At 60.9% G+C, this 19286-nt stretch overlaps 1 protein-coding gene and 1 long non-coding RNA gene across 10 annotated transcripts in view; one reads left to right on the top strand and one right to left on the bottom strand.

Moving 5' to 3' along the window:
- Positions 1 to 19286, top strand: part of Kazn (kazrin, periplakin interacting protein) — an 892501-nt gene that overhangs the window by 800953 nt on the left and 72262 nt on the right. The window lies entirely within an intron of this gene.
- On the bottom strand, positions 1633 to 17003 carry LOC144367882 (uncharacterized). 5 transcript variants are annotated; one of them, XR_013427443.1, is made up of 5 exons: positions 16265 to 17003; positions 16090 to 16148; positions 14414 to 15965; positions 6897 to 14139; positions 1633 to 6574 (listed from the first exon to the last, which is right to left on the bottom strand). It is a non-coding gene; the product is annotated as an uncharacterized LOC144367882 (long non-coding RNA). The 5 variants fall into 5 exon arrangements; XR_013427444.1 differs by having other exon boundaries at positions 6897 to 10126; positions 10350 to 14139; positions 14414 to 16148; XR_013427445.1 differs by having other exon boundaries at positions 6897 to 11295; positions 12004 to 14139; positions 14414 to 16148; positions 16265 to 17002.

Raw genomic sequence — 19286 nt, forward strand, 5'->3', positions numbered from 1 at the left:
AACTTTCTGACCCAAGGAGCACGGGACATTGTCACGGCATCGAGGATCCCACAGAGCCTTTGTTTCTGTGTCTGAAACTTCTATTTACCATTCTAAAAGTTCAGACGGGAAAAATGTGTGAATATTCAACCATTTCTCTTAAAACAATAATAAACCCATTATCTGTTGGCATGACTAAGATTATTTTGTAATGAGAAGCAACTGCATTTTCCCAAACATGAGCAGGGGCGTGGTCTTCCGCGTTTTGGCCGAAGCCCTTGGTGTCTGGCTTCCTGGTGGCTGTCCCCAGCCGCGTCCCCCCACCCCAGTCTGTTGCAGTTGTTGTTTTGGTTGAAAACCTGACGTCACACAGATCCGTGGTGGAGCCCAGGAGTAAGTTAGTTGCCTCATTACAGAACTGGACACCCCCGATGCCATACTAAGCTCACTGAGTGAGAGGGTATTGAAGGCTTGTTGCCCTGTGGAATCCCAAACCTTTTTTTTATTGTTGTTACCGGGGATTGAACTCAGGGGCACTCGACCACTGAGCCACATCCCCAGCCCTATTTTGTATTTTATTTAGAGACTGGGTCTCACTGAGTTGCTTAGGGCCTCACTTTTACTGAGGCTGGCTTTAAACTCACCATCCTCCTGCCTCAGCCTCCCGAGCCACTGGAACTACAGGTGTGTGCCACCGCGCCCGGCCCAAACCGCATGCACTTATGCAGGGCTGCACTGATGTCCAGGGAATCAGTTTTGCTCTTCAAATGGATATTTTATCCCCCATATAATTTCTTTCCCCTCTCTCTCCCTCTCTCTCTCTGCAGTAATGGGAATTAAACCCAGGGTCCTTGCACATACAGGCGCTCTACCACTGAGTCACGTCTCCAACCCTTTTTATTTTCTATTTTTAGAAAGTGTCTCACTAAGTTGCCCCGGCTGGCCTCAAACTTGCAATTCTCCTGCCTCAGTCTCCTGATCACAGGCATGGGCCACAGTGCCCAATCTCAAACATTAATGTATGATTTTTTAAAACATCATACACTAATCATGTGGAACATTTGGGCTCTCTGAGTTGTGCAGATCTCCCAGGGTTGATGCATTTCCTTATCTGGTATCAAAAGTGCATGTGTTAACATCACCACCGGCCCCATCAGAAAGTCTCTAAGAATTGAGAAGCTGTTAAAGTCGTGGTGGCAGATCAAGTGTGCCAGAATTCTGGTTTTTTTTTTTTCTCAATTGCCTAAGGTTTATCTTTGAAGACAAACACTGTCAGTTGTTTTCCTAGAGGCAACCGTTCATGTTAGTTCGTTAATGAGTCTAGTTCTTTCCTTTGCCAGATGCCACGGCTTAAGGCGTTTCATTCTTTCAAGCACAAATGGAAGAGTGGCTAGTTTAGCTTGCAACTTAAACAGACACACAGATGTTTTCCAAGCCACCCACTGTTCCTTGGCATACAGCAAAGAACCAAAAATGTGTATGCCACTTGATTAAAAGGCATGTAGTTAGGCGATCAACCTTTAACAAAAATGTTAATTTTTACTGCTTGGTCAGTGACATCGTCTGCTGCAATGGAACCCGGGGCCTTGTTCTTGCTAGACGTGCACTGAGTCATATCCCCAGCCCCATGAAAGGCACCTTTGAGTAAAATGCTGGGGTTTTTTTGTTGTTGTTTATTTGTTTTTTAATGTTCGTGTTGTTTCATACAAAGAACATACGGTTACTAACAAAGTTTGATGCAGCCGTCGTGATTTCCGCTAAGATGCCAGCATTGCTTTTGCTCCAACCATGCGATACTAAATGCAGTTTAAAAAGGGAAGGCACGTGCCACCAAAGCCATCTGTGTCCCTCTAGTGCACGGACGTACACGTGGTCACATCCGTGTCGTTCCTGGACGTACCCTAGCGTCCCCTCCCTCTGTCCCTCACGGTGTTTATACTGGGGCTTCCCTCCCCCCCACTCCCTGGTGGTCAGGGTTCCTTCCAGCCCATTCAGGCTGGGCTCCTCCAGGAAGGTCTGGGCCAACTTCCCCGCCCAGGGGGAGGGAGTGAAGGTGACCTTGAGACGGCCTGGACTATCTGGTGGACCCCGTGTAGTCACAAGGGCCGTTTAGGTGGACGGGGAGACAGAAGAGAGAGAGAAGGCAAGGTGGCGGCCAGCAGAGGCCAGAGCCATTCAGGGTGAGGACGCAGGGAGTGGCCGCAGGCCAAGGAGCAAGGGGCAGCCTGCAGCAGCTGGGAAGGACAGGGAGGCCACCTCCCCAAGACCCTCTGAGCCCAAACAGCCTGGGCCACGCCCTGGTGCAGCCCAACAAGAGCCGTTCTGGGCTGCCCCGCAGCTGCGAGGTCATTCGCCTTGTCCTCAGCCCCTCGATCTGTGACCGTTTACCACATCCCAAGTAGAAAACTATACCAGGCTCTTGTCCACAGGACTTGGCGGCCCTTGGTGCTGGACCACTCAGGGCTTAGCGCACAGGGGTTTCATGGGCCCTTGCAAGGCTGGCGCACTGACGCACGCCTGTCATCCCAGCGGCTCGGGAGGCTGAGGCAGGAGGACCACAAGTTCAAAGCCAGCCTCGGCCACTTAGTGAGTCCTTACGCAACTCAGCAAGGCCCTGTCTCTAAATAAAATATTAAAAAAGGGCTGGAGACATGGCCCAGTGGTTACATGAGGATCCTTAGTATCAAAAAAAAAAAAAAAACCAGGTCCTGCCGAGTACAGCACCCGGAGCAGGGCGGGCCTTGCTCACTGTGCAGAGCAACGTGAGTGTGGCGGGCGGAGCAGCGTCTGAGGCTGCGTTTGATGAATCCACCCAAAGGTCTTCATCGGAAACCTAACCCCCAGAGCCGGGTGGTGATTCTTGCGATACATGGGCTGCCTGCGGGGCCCCTGGAGGCCCCAGTGTTGGCTGACCCCTCGCAGGCTGTGCCTTGGAAGGTGTCCCTAGGAGCAAAGGCTGGTCTGGGCCACCGCGCGCTCCCCCCTGTCCCTTGGCAGTTCAGTGAACCCGCTCGGGCCCTGGGAGATGCCAGCAGCCTCCGTCCAGCAGCAGGGTCTGCTGACCTTGACCTCGGCTTCTCCTTAGGGCCCCGTCCCAGGAGGGGTCAGAGGTGGACCCAGCTGGACAGAACTCAGTCTGAGAGAAGCCAGGTGCTGGAGCTGCCCCCCGTAGGCCTGGACCGAGACCCCCTCAGACCCCCTTCAGAACGGTGGCCTCCGTCCCCACGTGGGCCTTCGGCCAGCCTTGCTGTCGACAGGGCCAGGACACAGCCTGACACCAAGGCCCACGCTGGCCTCTGTCTTGGGAGAAGTGCCTCAGCCTGAGCCCGGGAGCGGCGTCCTCCGAGTCGGCCTCTGGTGCTGTGGACTCTCTCCACTGGACACCAGGCCCGGCTGGCGTGAGCCCTGGCCCAGCGGGACCATGGACACAGGTCACGTGTCATGGGCTCCGACTCTGCTCTCCTGGGCTGAGGGGCCACTGGGGGTGAGCGTTAACAGGGCGGGCCTGGGGAGCGGCTGCGACAGAGCTTTTCCCCGAGTTAGCCGACCTCCGTGGGCACCTCCTGGGCCAGCCCTCCCTGAGCCGTCTGAAGGCCTCACACCAGGGCCACTGCAGAGTGAGTTAGCCCGACTCCACAGTGAGGGGAACTGAGTCTCCAACACAGTCCTGCAGCCTGGCCCTCCCGGCGTTCGGATTTGAGCCCTGAGCCTGACACAGACCCCTCACCACTGCATTGGGGTGAGTTTTTCAGTCATTAGAAAGTCTTTCTAGCGTGCAGGAAATCCCACAGAGAACGTACTCGTTTGTGGGGCAAATATGGATAAAGGTCCTAAACAGCCAGGCGCTGTTCTGGGCACTGGGAGTGCATCTGGCAGCAGGGATCTGTTTCTGTGGAGCTGCGTAACAAACAGGCCCCAGGTCTCAACGGTGTGAAACGGCCACCTGTTTTCTTTGCTCCTGGTGATCTGTGTGTTGGCAGGGCTCAGCTGGGCAGTTCTTGGGTTCCACGTGGTGGCCAGGGCTCCCTGAGGTGTTCTGCTGGACAGCCACAGTGGCTTCTCTGAGGCGTCTGGTTCCTTGGCATGATGCTGGGTGCAGCTGGGAACAGCCCCTTCAGGCCCCCGTGAGCACCCCCAGCTCGGGGGGTCAGCCTCCCTGTGTGGAGACACGGGGCTCCCACGGAGGGTTCCAGGAACTGAGGTGCCAGTCACAAGGCTCCGTGACCCGGCCCCACGAGTCACTTGGCATCGCTTCCGCCAGATTCTATTGGTGACAGGCCAAAGAGACTCCACGCTATAAAAACCAGGTGGTGAGAGAGTTGCCCATTTTTGCAAAAATACCATCTGCCACGGAGGGGAGCAGACAGGCCGTTAGCCCAGCGCTAAGTGGACAGCCGCAGGTGAGTTAGAGACTTGCATCTGTGGGAGGAGAGCCTCTTAAAGTGGGTAGAGAAGACCCCCCGGGGGTACGACGCGCTGTAGAGACCGGTCCCCCAGAGCCTCGCGGCCCTCAGGTGAGCAGCCCGATGTCCATCAGCAGATGAGCGAGCGAGGAAACCGGTTCCCCCCACAGTGGAGTCAGCAGGATGCGGGTGTGTTTTTCTTTAAATTGTATTTTTTTTAAGTTTTTATTTTTTTTTTAAAGAGAGAATGAGAGAAGAGAGAAAGAGAGAGAGAGAGAATTTTTAATATTTATTTCTTAGTTTTCGGCGGACACAACATCCCTGTTGGTATGTGGTGCTGAGGATCGAACCCGGGCCGCACGCATGCCAGGCGAGCGCGCTATCGCCTGAGCCACATCCCCAGCCCCATAAGTTTTTATTTTTTAAACTTGTTTTATTTTCTATTTCTATTTTTTTAATTTGCTATAATTAGTTACACATGACAATAGGATGCGTTCTGACACATGATACAGAAATGGAGTGTGACTTCTCATGCTCCTGGTTGTGCGTGGCGTGGAGTTACACGGGTCGTGTCCTATGCACATAGGATAATCATGTCCGATCCATTTGACGGTCACTCCTCCTCCTTTACCCTCCTCTGCCTTCACCCCCTCTGTCTGATCCAAAGTACCTCTCTTCTCCCTCCTCACCCGCCTGGTTGTGAATTAGCATCTGCATGTCACAGAACACATTTGGCCTTTGGTTCTGGCTCATTTCATTTAACATGATAGTCTCCAGTTTCATTCATTTACCAGCAAAGACCGTGATTTCATTCTTCTTTAAGGCTGAGTACTATTCCCTTGTATACATCTACCACAGTTTCTTTATTCATTTATCTGTTGAAGGGTACCTAGGTTGGTTCCATAGTTTAGCTCCTGTGAAATGAGCTGCTATAAACACTGATGTGGCTGCGTCACTGTGGTGTACTGATTTTAAGTCGTTTGGGTCTAAATCTAGGAGTGGGATTGCTGGGTCAAAGGTGGTTCCATTCCACGTTTTCTGAGGAATCTCCTTACGGCTTTCCAGAGTCGTTGCACCAATTTGCAGTCCCACTAGCAACATAGGAGTGTACCTTTCCCCACATCCTTGCCAACATTTAAGCGTAAGCTTTTGATACGTGAGAATCATGGAGCGATCTCAACAGCAGAGTCCTGTACAGAGGACGCTGTTCCTGTAAGAACTTGAGGGAATCAAGCTAGTTTAAAGGGGCAGGAGGGGATTTTGGGGTCGCAGGTATGTTCACCCTCTTGACTTGGAGATGTTTTTGCAGGTGTAGCCATAGTCCAGGTCATGACAAGTGGCCCACTATGTATCGTAGGCCATTTATAATTAGAAACGCCGTATTTACAGAGAGTGTGGTGGGCCAGGAGCCCTGGGCCGTGTTTTGGTGAGGGGAGCATCTCAGTACCCTGCAAGTCATATCACAGAGCAGCTTCCGGCTTTGCCTTCTTTCCCGGCATCTGGCCTTAGTGGATCACAGAGGGGACCCAGCCCCAGGTGGCCAGAGTCCTGGGGGTCAGGCTGAGCGTGCCAGGCAGCCCCCAGGACCAGGGGAAGAGCAGAGGGTCTGAGAGGCCCACCTTCCCAGAACAAGATCAGCAAGGTCTGAGGCTGGGTGTCCCGGGGCCTGGGCTGCAGCCCAGCTTTTGAAATAGCTCCGAGCACGTGAGCTGGCCAGCGGCTGGGCACTGCCCGGCCTCAGTGCCACGGGAGGTAGAGGAAGAGAGGCATTTTGGGCACTGAGCTCAAAGGTCAGACCAATTTCACGGAGTGTTCCAGTTTCGCCTGGGGCCAGGTACAGTCGCTTAGAAAAGAGGTTTCAAGCCAACAGCCTCCTGCGCATAGTGGGTCTTGAAACACACTGACATTTGACGGGTTTATAACTTGTGTGGTTTATATACACGTTCATGGAGTATTTTCATAAGTCGGTCCTGCGTGTGATACGAATCCCAGAGTGGTCTCTGGTGCTCCCGCTTCACAGATGAGAAGGTCGAGGCACGGGGCACAGCAGGTCGGGGTGGGCCTTAGGTGGAGGAGGCCCTGGCTGGCACGGGGACCTACACGGACGGCAGAGCTGCTGTTGGTGGGTGGACGTGGTCAGCAGTGTTCTCGGTGGTGCATCGTTAGTGACGTGGCTCTCGGGTGGACTGGGCCTGGTGATCAGAGGCGGTGGCGTGGCAGAGCAGCGGGCAGGAGCCTGGCTCTGGCCCAGCATGCCCCCGGCCCCCGCAGGCCTCACTGGGAAACGGGAAGGTGGGGCTGGGCACTCTTCAGAGCCCTGGTGATGCCCCGTCCACTCCCGCAGGCTGGGGACAGCAGACCTGTGTGGGGAGAACCAGCCGCCCAGCCTCTGGGGGCCAGATGCCAGCCCGGCTCACGCTGCCCCCCTCAGAGGCCTGCCACCCTCCCCCAGCCAAGGCGGGGCCTCCGGCTCTCAGAGCCCTGAGCCCCTTCAGGGTCACTCGGTCCACTGACCTGGGCAGCCTGGAGCGGGTGTGAGCTCAGGACCGCTGGGCCGTGGCGATCGGGAGCACAGTTCCGGGTCAGTCCCGCGGGCAGAGCATGCGCCCAGGGACAGGAGGTGGTCAGGAGCCGAGCGCTCAGGCGGGAGCCCCGAGCCGGGCCCTGACCGTGGCAGAGCCGCAGGAAGAGGCCGACAGGTGCTTCTCTGTGGGCTCTGCTTCTCCGTTGCCTTGGGGACGGGCCCAGCTGGGTGGGGCTGGGAGGGGTGGCCCTCTGGGGCTGTGAACCCGCCCTCTCCCCTGGTGCCTGGCCCTGGGCTGATCTCCTGGTGAGGCCCTGGAGAACGTGCCTGCCGGGGCCTCCCACTCACTCCCCGGGCCTCCCACTCACTCCCCGGGCCTCCCACTCACTCCCCGGGCCTCCCACTCACTCCCCGGGCCTCCCACTCACTCCCCGGGCCTCCCACTCACTCCCCGGGCCCCGGGCTGCTGGCTCCTAACGCCTGGCCTTTGCGGTGCTGGGAGGGAGGGACCCAGGGACCCCGGCAGCTGGGCGGGCGCTCTGCCTCCGATCCTCGCGCAGCCTCCTCTTTGAGCACTTTTAAGGCTGGGGGCGCCTGGGTGAGCTCTGACGGGGTCTGGCTGGGGTTCACCTTGGTTGCTCCTGTTCCTGCCGCTCAGGCATGAGCCAGCGGGGGGGAGAGGGACAGTGGAGGAGGCCATGCCAGGCCCTTGGGCTGGCACCAAGTAGGTGCTCAAGAAATGGGTGGTGAGCGGAGTGAGGCCCAGCCCCGGGCACAGGCCCACAGTTCTGCCCCAGACTCTGGAAGGCCCTGGTGCACGGGCAGTGTCCCTGGGCCTCGTTTTTCCGGTTATGGGACCTGTGGGCCCTGTCCTGGGCCCTGACCTGTCCCCGCCTCGGGTGCCTGCTGGAAGGACCCGTGGCACGGCACATCATGGCCTCTGAGTCATCTGGGGAATCTGCTCATTTCCTTGAGGGCAGAGCCGGCTGGTGGCCCTGGTGGCACTAGGGGAGAGTTCAGCCAGGTGGCTGTGGCCAGGCCTGCCGAGCCACGCCGTGTTCTGGCAGAGCTGCCGAGCCGTGCCCTCCAGAGAACCGGCTGCAGGGCGAAAGCTCACGCTGACCAGGCTCTCCCAGGGCTGGACTACCAGGCAGGCCGCTGGAGGGCTGGCCTGGGCCGGGCGGCGCTGACCGGGCAGCATCGGCCCACCCTGCACCTGCCGCGAGGGACACGGGCGGTGTCTGTCCCAGGCCAGGGCTTCCCCGAGGCCTCTTCTCCCACCCTCCGCGCTGCCCGGCTCTTACTGGAGGCCCTTCTTTCCTTGGGCTGAGCCTGACTCCGGAAGAGTCTTCTGGGTCGCCACGGCCCTGAGCGTGTCCCTGGGGAGTGCCGCCAGGGCTCAGGTGTGGTTGTCGCGAGACCCGTGAGAGCCTGGGAGAGCTGAAGCGGGGGCTGGGTGGCCCGCACCCGGCACTCATGGACGAGACGGCGTGGAGGAGGCTCATGGTGTGGTCCTGGGGCGGGTCTGGCGGTCCCCTGCGGAGGCTGGTCAGCGGCCCCTCCCTTCACCTTGGGGGCCTTCTGTGCCTGCGGTCAAGCCCCCGAGCCACCGTCCCCTCTCCACCTGAGGGGGTTTCTTCCTTCTGGGGCAGCTCCTCCTTGGTGACCGGTGGCTGCCGCCCATGCTGGGTCCACGCAGGCAGGAGGCCAGGTGTGCAGGGGTCCAGGTCCAGGTGCGGGGGACTGGCTTTCCGCACTGTTCCCAAAAGGGGGATGTCACACGGAGGCCGGTGGCCTCTGTGCTGCTCAGTTACTAGCAAATGAGCCAGAGGGCGAAGGGCTGGGGCTAGGAGGAGACGGGGCCAGATGGGAGGCTTTGTCTCTGTCGTGTCCTGCGCTGCCTGAGCCGGGGAGGGCACCCCCAGTCCCTCGGTGGCCAAGCTCCTGGGAGATGACAGGGAAGGGAGGGGCCCTCTGGCCCTGGGTTCAGCCCAAGTTCTCAGGGAGGAGGTGAAAGACGGAGGGGGCGCCCTTGCTGACCACCGACCGTGCCCCGTCAACCAGAGCGCAGCCCTCGGCTTGTCCCCCGCCACCTGCAAGGTCCCCCAACCCTTTTTCAGACTGGTCGCGTAACTTGCTCAAGGTCAGGCGGCCGGCGAGCTGCCGGAGTGAGGGTGAGGCTCTGGGCCCGCTTGCCAGTCTCCCAAAAGGAAGGACACGTGGGCGGCAGGCCCCAGGACATCCCCTCGGTCCACTGAGCACGAGGCATTTCCAGCTTCCCTGTGTGTCCCGGGCTGTGGTTTGGTCGTCCCCCCGCCCTGTCCCCGGCCAGTCTTGACTCGCGGGAGTTCACATGGGTGACTCGGAGATCAGCTCACGCAGGCCACACGAGGGGCAGAGGCTTCCGAGGATCAAGAGGCCTGTGGGTGGGCGCGACCGGGACCAGGAGGCAGCAGTGATGTCCACACCCTGGAATCGGAGCCCTCGGGTTTGAGTCCCGGGCGATTGTCCCCCTGCCCAGTGGCACAGGATTGCTGGTGCCAACACCCGCCCCCGGCTGCGAAGATTGAGGTGATTTGCACAGAGGGTAGAACAGGGCGTCCCTGCTGGTCCGCGGGTGTTTTATTAGGACGCCTTCAGTAAACCTGGCGTGGCCGTGTACATTGTCACTCCCACTGGGTCACAGCAAGGGCTGTTTTAAAAGTTTTTTGGGACAATAGGAACCATTCCAGAAACACGGGATCCGTCCCCTGGAGCAGCACGCGGCCAGTAGAGGGCCGGGGTCCAGGCGATGGGGTGGCTTGACCTCATGGTACGCACAGGGGACCTGGAGGCCACCGGGGGCCACCTGCCCCGCTGGACAGGAGACAGGAGGAGGGACGCCTCCCCGCGCACCCTGGCTCCTGTACACGGACCTCGTCCTCCCTCTGTTCCCGGCCCATCTGCACGCTCAGGACCAGCCGCCGCTCAGCCTCGTGATGCACGAGGACACACAGGCCACTCCGTTCTTTATGGGCCTGAGACGGGCGTGATCTTGATTGTGACAGAGATGCAGGGGCCTCGCAGAAGTCGGAAACTGTTCCAGGCCACGATGGATGGGGCGGGGAAGGGGAGCTCCTAAATCTCAGCTCTCCGCAGCCAGCGCGGGGCTCTGGGATGGCGGCTCTCGGAGAAAGATGAGGGGCTGGCAGCTGACGAGGTGGCGTCTCCCGCCTGCGCCCTGCCCCGTGAACCTCAGCAACGCACGCGATTCCCTGCCAGCCGCGTGTCCAGGCGCCAGCCCTCCCCATCCCAGGTCTCCCAGGGCAGCCCCGGTCCTAGACGGCAGGATCCCGCAGAGGCAGAACCCAGGAAAAGCGGTCACCTGTAGGAGGTGACATGTCCCACCAAGCTCAGCTAGGAGCTGGGCCTCACTCCCTGGGATGCTTGGTGACGTTTCTTACCGCTCACTGTCCGTTCCCGAGGCCAGTCTTTAAGTTTGTGCGTAGACTCTTGGCCGTTAGCAGGGCTCTGTACATCCAAGACTTCGTCCCTGAGGTCAGACCCGTTGCAAGTCTGTCTTCAGGTGGTGAGGGAGCTCCCGCCCACCCGGAGTCCTTGTGCAAATTAGGAAAGTGCACCCCTTCTTTGGAGACGGGTAAGGAAAAGGCACATTGAATACCGTCCTGCCAACCCGCAGCCTGGGATCAGGCCGTGTCACGTGCATGTGACCCCATGTCTAAGGGACTAAGCCCCGTGGCAGAGCCTCACGCTGAACATGACAAGGACAATATCAGCTGCGTTTCAGCTCGCCAGCCTGCCTGCCAGGCCCTGTGCAGCTGTCCGTGGCAGCCCTGGGTGTGAGTCGCAGTCATCTTTGCCAGTTGTCGTTGGTATAAGGAAACATCCTCTCTTGATTTTTGTCTTAAGATTTTAGGGAGCCAGGCCTGGGGGCCCATGTCTGTAACCCAGGCTACTTGAGAGACAGAGGCAGGAGGATTGTAAGCTGCAAGCCAGCCTGGGCAAGTCAGTGAGAACTTACTTCAAAATAAAATTGCGAAAGGGCTGGGGACATAGCTCAGTGGTAGACTGCGAAACAGGCATGGCGTCCCTCCCGACCAGGTCTGGACCACGCCCCGAGTTCACTGCACCGGAGCCCGCACCTTGCCCTGCGTGGCGACTGCCCGGGTGCTGTTCTCACTAACCTAAATCTCTGGTCAGAGGGAACTTGTCCCGGGCAGTAGCCCTGGTGTCACCAGGGCTGTCCTCTGTGTGATGTTGACGCTTATTGAGCACCTCCTATGTGCAGCTCTCTGCATACGGGTCCCTTTGACCTTGCGGACAGCCTGTGAGTTGGGTCCCGTTGCCATCCCAGTGTCACAGGGGGGTCACAGCAGCGTCCTCCCGACACTGGAGGCAAACGGAGGCACCAGGGTCAGCCTGCAGGCCACCTCGCCTCTGTTGTGTGAAAGGCCAGTCACCTGTCCGTCGACGCCTGAGGTTTCCCCCAGTGGTGAGATGCAGGCTTTGGGTGGGGATGGGCAGGCTCGGGCCAGGGAGGCACGGAACGGGCTCCCCGCTTGTCCCCTCTGAGCCTGGGCCGCGGCTCTCAGCACCTTGAGGTCTTGAAGGGAACCCAGGGCCAGGCAGGTGCTGGTGATGTGACCCAGCAGTGACAGGGGCAACTGAGGAACAAAGGTCCCGTGGCTGGCAGTGGGCACCCTGGCCAGCAGCCCTGGCCTCCACTTGGAGCACTGTGGAGGGAGGCTGGTCCTCGGGGCAAGAGACCAGAGAATTGCTCTGCCTGTCGGAGGCAGCAGGGAGCCTTGGCATTTCAGAGATGAGAAGGGCCCGTCCCGGGGTCTCCAGAGCTCTCCTTCCCTCTGCAGAGAGTCTCCTGTGCCCACCATCTGGCTGCCATGTTCCAGCCAGCACAGGCTGGCAGGTGAGGCTGTGTCCCCCGCCTCCACTGGCAGAGATCTCGGCCCAGCCCAGGCAGGCCCAGCCCTGGACTTGACCCCAGGGCAGAGCCCTGCTGCTAGGCTGGACATGGACTGAGTCAATCTAAGGGGTTTTTGGAAAGGTCAATTAGAATAACCCCGTGACCTTGATACTCACCTCTCAGACGGCCAAGAATCCAGGGTGCACCAGGTCAGCAAGGCTCCCACACACGGCTGATGGGAACAGACAGTGTCGGGGGACAGCAGAGGGATGTCTAGGGCTACTGGGCAAAATCACCTGTGCAGCCGGGCACACGCCTGTAATCCCAGCGGCTGGGGAGGCTGAGACAGGAGGATTGTGAATTCAAAGCCAGCCTCAACAACTTAGCAAGGCCCTGAGCAACTCAGCGAGACCCTGCCTCAAAATAAAAGATAAAAAGGGCCAGGGCCAGGGCTCAGTGGTTAAGCACCCTTGGGTTCCATCCCTGGTACTAAAAAAAAAAACCACCCGTTCAGGGTCAGCACTCACCTTGTCCAGGACCAGGCAGCAGCTGGTGACGTCAGCTCCCTGATCCCCTTCAAGACCTCAAGGTGCTGAGAGCCGTGGCCCAGGAGGGGACAAGCAGAGAGCTGTCCCGTCCCTCCCTGGCCCGAGCCTGCCCATCCCCACCCGAGCCTGCATCTCAGGTGCGGGGAGCTCTGACCCCACAGTCCTCCCGTAGGGTTTACCTCGGGACATTCTGCAGCGTCAAAGGGCGGGGAGCAGACCTGGAGGCCACGCGGGAGGCCTGCGGGAGTCGTGGAGTGGAGCCGGGGAGCGAGGGCCCCACCAGCCCGGGCTCTCTCCACGAGGGGCCAGGTGCTGGGTCCGGGCCGAAGGCATCCCGTGCTCCTCGTGAAGCACTTTTTTTCCCTGAATATTTTCCACTCTCGAGTTGACTTCCGTGGGCACATCATGAGCAGCCACGGAGAGCCAGCTGTTTACAGGATTCACGTGACGAGGGCCAGGCAGCAGTGACCCTCAGGAGCCGTGCGCACCGGGACCCAGGGCTCCCGGGAGTCCAGGAGTGGGCAGTAAAGAAACCCAGAGGGAGCCGGGCACGGGGTGCACACCGGCCCCCCGCAGCTTGGGAGGCTGAGGCGGGAGGATCACAGCTCCAAGCCAGCCTCGGGAAGCCGCGTCCAGCGGCAGCACGCCTCCTGACACATATTTTAATATGAAAGCAGCAAAGCACTGACCTCGGTTCCTCTTGGTCTGCGGTTCCGAGCAGCTCCAGTGGCCTGCGTGGTGCCGGCCCAGCGAGGGCCACAGAGGGGACCTGTGAGCCTCCTGTGCCGAGACCTGCGTCTGTGTCCCAGCCTAGGGCTCCTTCGAGGGATCTTAGAGGACCTCGGGGGAACCACAGACCTGTCGCCCTCTTATTGTGATCATTTCAGGGAAGTGGAGGTCAACTCGGCCTCTCAGCAGAGGGTCCACTGTTGGGGAGGGGCCACCTTCCCGGAGGCCGGCCCCAGGCACTGGGCCTGCCTCCCCGGCTCCTTAGGGAGCTAGTGAGCTGCTGCTTCTCTCTGTGCTCGTTCCAGAAGCACCTGGGCCTGCCTCAGGCCAGGTCAGGGCCCTTGGAGAGGGTGGGGATCTCGGGGAGCAGAGGAGCTGAGCAGCGTCTCCCAGTCCCGGCCGTTCGGAGGGACAGCAAGGGGCAGATTGGTCATTAGATGGGAATGACGAGACCTTGGCAGGAGCCACCGCGGGTTCGACAGAGGCGTGGAGGAGCGTGGCGTGGAGCACGGGGTGGCCGGAGCAGGGCTCTGGACCGTGGACGCTGCCTGGCCCTCCTTTCCTATTTCATTGAATGACTTGAGGGCCACCGGGATTAATTCTTCTCTGTCCAACTCAGCGGAGACCCGCCTGGCCCTGGGCTTTCTTGGTCGCTGGGGCTTTAATGGCGTCTTCTATTTCATTGCTCCAAATTGATGCGTTTAAATTGTGAACGTCCTCCCCATCAGTTGGGGCAGATCATCTGTCTCTAGAAGTTTGTCATCGAGATTTTCTACTTTAATGGAACAGCCTGGTCCCAACCGGGAGGAGCCCAGCAGCAGGCTGTGCCCGGCGGAGGGCCGGAGTGGGCTCTGCATGGGGCCAGGGGAGCTGCGGGGAAGGGCCCGGCGCTGTTTCCTGTGGGGTCCGCGAGGCCAGGAAGGAGCTAGGATCTGATGAAGGTCCTGGGTCTGATGCTCATGGAGTCCAGAAGGGCTGGGAGGTTGGTAGGGTTGATGGGCTGTCCAGGGAGACAGACTGGGGTCGGACGCTGACCTAGGGTGCAGAGTTCAGAACCAGCTGTGAGTGTGGAGGGCGGGATGAGAGGCTCCCGTGGGAGGGGCTGTCCTCGCGCCTGGCCTCAGGTCCCTGCCCCTCCCCGTCCCCCCACCTCCTGGCCTCTCAGGGACCCACAGAAGGTGCTTCTCGCTTGCAGGCAGTGAAGCTGAGAGCAGGGCCACCTTCCCAGGCAGAGGTCGCGTCCCCAGAGGGGCCATCTCCGTTTTCTGTCCCCACCTGCAGGCCCAGGGAGAGCAGGACTAGGACTCACTGAAGGAGTGAGGCTGGGCCAGGCCAGGCTGGAGGACTCTGATAAGGAGCGGGACAGCCGGACTCGGGGCCACCGCATGCTGGGCTCAGAGTGGCTTTTCGGGGCCGTGGCCTTCACGAGGCCGGGAAATCCAGTGACCCCAGGTCACGTTCAGCAGTCGGGACGTGGCTCCCACTGGACTTGGAAGGGCCAGCCGGCCAGCTGAGTTTTTTGATCATCTCTGTTCTTCTGGTCACTGGAAGAAGTCCCAGGATTTCCAGGAGAGGGGGACCTCATCTCAGGCAAGTGGGGTCCTTGACACAGGTGGCAGGAAGGACCCTCGGGCACAAGGATCTGTGCAGGAGCAGGAGCGGGCACACCTGCCGGGGGTCCCGGCCCCTCCAGGGGTCTCAGGTCTTCTCTGACAGTAACCTGGGGAGGGGCGGCCTGGGGAGCACGCAGGGTTGACGTCAGCCTGGTCACGGGACCGTCTGGGGGTCCAGCCGTCTCAGGACCCTGGAGCTGACGCGGTCCTCGTTACCGCGTCAGAAGACGGCGTTGGAAAGTCCCTGGGTCGTGGGTTTCCCGAAGCGCCGGTCCCTCTCCCCCTCGTCTGTTTATTACACGGGCTAATTAACGGTGCCCAGGACAATTTTCCTAAGTGGGTGAATTTCCAGTCGGGGTTTGTGGTTTATAGATTTCCCAGAGATTTGGGAGCGGGGGCCTGGGAGAGAACTGGCCAGGGCGTGGCAGTGGGGCCCCCAGGAGCACCCGGGCAGGTCTCGGGTCCACGCTGGCCCCCTGGCCCTCCTTTGTCTGCCTGTAGTGGGCATTTCCTGGGGGCGACCTCATTACCAGCATCCGTGGGGCTGGGGTCTTACTCTCTGGATGGCCACCTGGTCCCCCAGGTTCACTGTGGCCTGGGGGACGGGCAGATGTGAGCTCAGCAGGGACCTCTGTGTTGGGCCAGGACTTGGGGAGAAGGGAAGGGATCCCGGGGACACTGGCCACGGGCCACAGCCCTCGGGGCCTCTCACGACGTCTGGCCATTCTGAGCACACTGACGCCCCCTGAGCAAGACCACCTCGCCTCCATGGGCTGGGGGTCCCCGCAGCTCCCCTGCCCCCACCACGCTGGACGGCTCCACCCTTGACAGGCGGGCAGGTGTCCCCATGGCCCTGGTCCGGTGCAGGGGACCAGGGTGGCCCCTTGCCATCTGGATCAGCAGAGCTCCCCGGAGCTCACGCCCCTCCTTCCGGACGGAGCACAGCGTGGCATTTCCCAGGGCCCCGGGGTCAGCCTGCGAGTGGGGTTCACGGTGCTTTTCAGCTTCTCCCCCTCCCTCCGGCCTTGGACTGCCACGTCCGCTGTCCCTGCCCGTCCCTCTGTGTCCCTGGAGACGGCACCAGAGTGGAGTTTGAACCTTACGTGTCCCCCACAGGCCCGTGGGGGGGGGGGCCGGAGCCCAGCCTGTGGTGGCCAGACGAAGGCAGGCTCCCGGGTGTCACTCAGCCCCACCAAGACTCGGGCTTGCTCAGAACCTGTCCTGACGTCAGGAGGCTCCGGGGGTTGGCTGAGGTCGGGCCAGAGAAGTGCTCGGCACCCGGTGGCTCCCGGGAATTGCTAGGTAAGGCCACCACCCCTCCGCCCGACCTCCCTTGCCCGCCCTTCTCCACCAACCCCGCAGCTGACCTCACCTGATCCCAGAGTGTGGACGAGAGCCGGCGGCGGCCCCTGCGGAGGGCGCTCGGTGGAGCTGGGGGAGGCAGGACCTGACTGTAACCAGCAACCGCCCTGGACAGGTGGCTGTCACAGGCTGTCCCCGGGGACGTGACGATGCTGGGAGATGGGTGTTCCCCTGCTGCCCCTCACCTGGGAAGCCTGCGCCGGGAGAGATTGGGTAACCAGCTCGAATCCACGGAGCTTCTCATCCCCATGCCGCTCCGTCCCATTCCAATGTCCAAGCGCGTCCTGGGAGAGCAGGGGTCCGCGCAGACCGAGTCCAGCTCGCCACCTGGAACCAAGTCTTCCTGGAACACGGCCATTTCTCGACCTGCCTTTCTAAGGCTGCTTTCCGGATCTAGCTGCAGAGGTGACCAGCTACAGCAGAGCCCACGTGGCCTGTGACAGGGACGCCTGGCTCTTGGCCACCAGTCCCTGCTCTAGGGCACGCTGTGGGTTTTGTGTTGACCTGTGTCCCGTGAAATTCATGGTCCTAACTCCCAGGCCCCCGGAGGACCACTTATTTAGAATCAAGTCATTGTAGGGGTCATTAGAGCAGAGGTCACACTGGCCCAGGATGGGCCCCACTGGACTGAGGTCCTGGCGGACACCCCCAGGGGGACTACAGGCGAAGGTGAGGGCAAAGCTCAGGGCCACGCGTCTGTAGGCCGCGACCACAGCGGGTGGTCCCTGCAGCCCTCAGGAGCCTTGCTCCAGGGGCGGTGCCGTTGGAAGGTGGTGGCCAGGTGAAGGCCAGGTGAGGGCGGGCTCCCAGGTGTCTTGCAGCCTCCCGAGTGGACACAGGGACCTCTGCTGTTGGCCCCTGGGTCACGGTGCCCCATAGCCCCCTTCCTCAGAGCCAGAGGCCTGTGCCACCGGAGGTCTGGACCGTCTGGGGTCCAGCCGTCTGGGAACGCCTGGGGTGACGCGGTGCTCATTACCCCATGGGGTGACGCGGTGCTCATTACCCCATCAGAAGACGGCGTTGGCAAGTCCCTGGGTCGTGGGTTCCTGAAGCGCCGGTCCTCTCCCCTCGTCTGTTCATTACATGGGCTGATTATCGGTGCCCAAGGCGGCCAGGGCTGGGAAGGGCAGCTGCCCTCCGAGCGGGGACCTGGGGGAGCACCCAGGGGTGTCCCTGCTGCCAGCCACGTGGGTCCCAGGAAGCTGTGCCCTCTGAGCTCAGGGGACTGTCTCTCAGGCTGCACTTGTCCCAACCCTTTGCTGTCAGGAGGAGCCCGGGCACCTTCCTGTCCCCACCTGCCGCTCAGGGAACGGAGCTCAGCAGAAGCGCCAGTCCCACCCCTCAGCTCACGCCTGTCGCCTCTGGGAGACCGTCCCCGAGTCCTGCAGTGGCACCCCAGGGACCGCTGCCTCTCGGACCCGCTGTCCCAGGCCAGCAGCTGGTGGCCCTGGTGCACATGCTCGCGCCCACTGGTGCGTTTCGACCTTCTAAACATGTTGCCTCCGTGGAGGAGCCAGCAGCCTCACAGCTTGGTCCCCAGGGTGTCCTGGAAAGCCACCAGGCCGGCCACCGCCCCACTGCTGTGAGCGGATCTGGGCGGCCACCGTGCGGGGCTGCAGAGAGGCCAGTGTGTGTCCCCGCTCTGACCCTGGGCAGCAACCACCTGCATCAGGGTGGGGGCTGCAGGGAGGTTGGGGGGCTGCCCGCTCCCCTGAGGCTGAGGGGTCCCCACTCTCCCGCCGTGCAGGGCGGCTGGCCGTTTCTGCAGCCAGTGTCCTCTGAGTTCCCGTGTGGTCAGGAGCAGGTGGAGTGGCTGGCTGCCCTCTGTGTCTTTCCTGTGTGACCCAGGGCCGGCCCTGCCCAGTCCCTGGAGGCCTGTCCCTCCGGGCAGCCTGTGGTCTCCGTGGCCAGCACCCCGCCCGGCCATCTCCTGCCCTCTCCCCTCTCCTGTTCCCAGCTGCCCTGAGGCCGTTGGCTCCTCTGGGTGCCCCTGGGCCTTGCTGGGCCCTCAGCCCCGAGTGTCCCTTCCCAGCATCCCCTGCCCTCCTGGCTCCTCCCCGCCCTTCTCAGCCACCTGGCGCAGAGGTCCTTCTGGAACTTTCTGTCCCCAGGCCTGCCAGCCTCGCGTGCTTGTCGGGTCCTGGATGGCCGAGTCACCAACTCTGAGTCACGTCACTTATCTCCGTGGGCTGCAGCGGGGCAGGGGGCCCGGGTGTGGCGCACCCCAAGTGGGACCAGCCCTCGGGAGAGCCGCCTGGGCCTCTAGTGGGGAACAGCTCGGAGGCCTTCCCTCAGGGCAGCCCCGAGACCGAGGGCCATCAGACAGGCCCCTCCAAACCCACCAGGCTGACCACTTTGTTCCCGTGCAGCTTTGGGCAAGTGGCTTAACCTCTCTGTGCAGCTTCCTCGCTTGTAAAATGGCTGTGTTCCCAACATCACTGATTCCTATCATTAGCACAGCGGTGGCTGGGCGGTACCTGGGCGCAGTACCTGGGCACAGTACCTGGACAGGCCAAGCACACAGTCAGTCACTGTCCAGCGGAATGCGGCAGGCAGGAAGTGGAGACGTGGGTCGGTTGCCAGGAGCGGGGCAGGCCTGGGACTCTGTCCAACGCTGGATGCTGGCCCTCTGCCTCCCCAACAAGAGCAGGAACTGCCCCTGGGTTCCTCAGCCAGCGCAGAGCAGGGAAGGAGGCGGCACTTCCAGCTGCTAATTGATCGACTCCCTGATGGTTTTCATAGTTTTGTGGCTAAAAGCTGTTCCAGACTGGCCTGTGTGGGTTGGGGCCTAGCTCTTCCTCCCAAAGTAGGTAAGGATGTTGCTGATGTCACCCTGGAAGACAGCCAGGAGGAGCCCACCCAGGACAGGCTCTGGGGGAGGGCAGACCTCCGGGCCCTGCAGAGGGCGGGAAACTCGGCTCCCCCTGCGTGGGGTGCATTCCAGCCCAAACACCCCTACAGATGAACTCTGCAGCCTCCCGTGACCCCACAGGAAGGTGAGCTTGTGGGCTTCACTTGAGATGGGGAGACTGAGGCGCAGAGTTGAAAACCCCCTGACTTGGTGGAGCCTGGATTCAGACCCAGACTGTGGGTCCCAGGACTCACACTGTCAGCACCTTGCCATCTGGCTGGGGACAGCCAGCAAGTGCTTGTCAAGTTCACGGTCAAACCTGATGGTCATTTGGGTGACAAAGTAGAAAGGACGCT

Source organism: Ictidomys tridecemlineatus, chromosome 11, assembly GCF_052094955.1.
Source record: "Ictidomys tridecemlineatus isolate mIctTri1 chromosome 11, mIctTri1.hap1, whole genome shotgun sequence".
NCBI lineage: Eukaryota > Metazoa > Chordata > Mammalia > Rodentia > Sciuridae > Ictidomys > Ictidomys tridecemlineatus.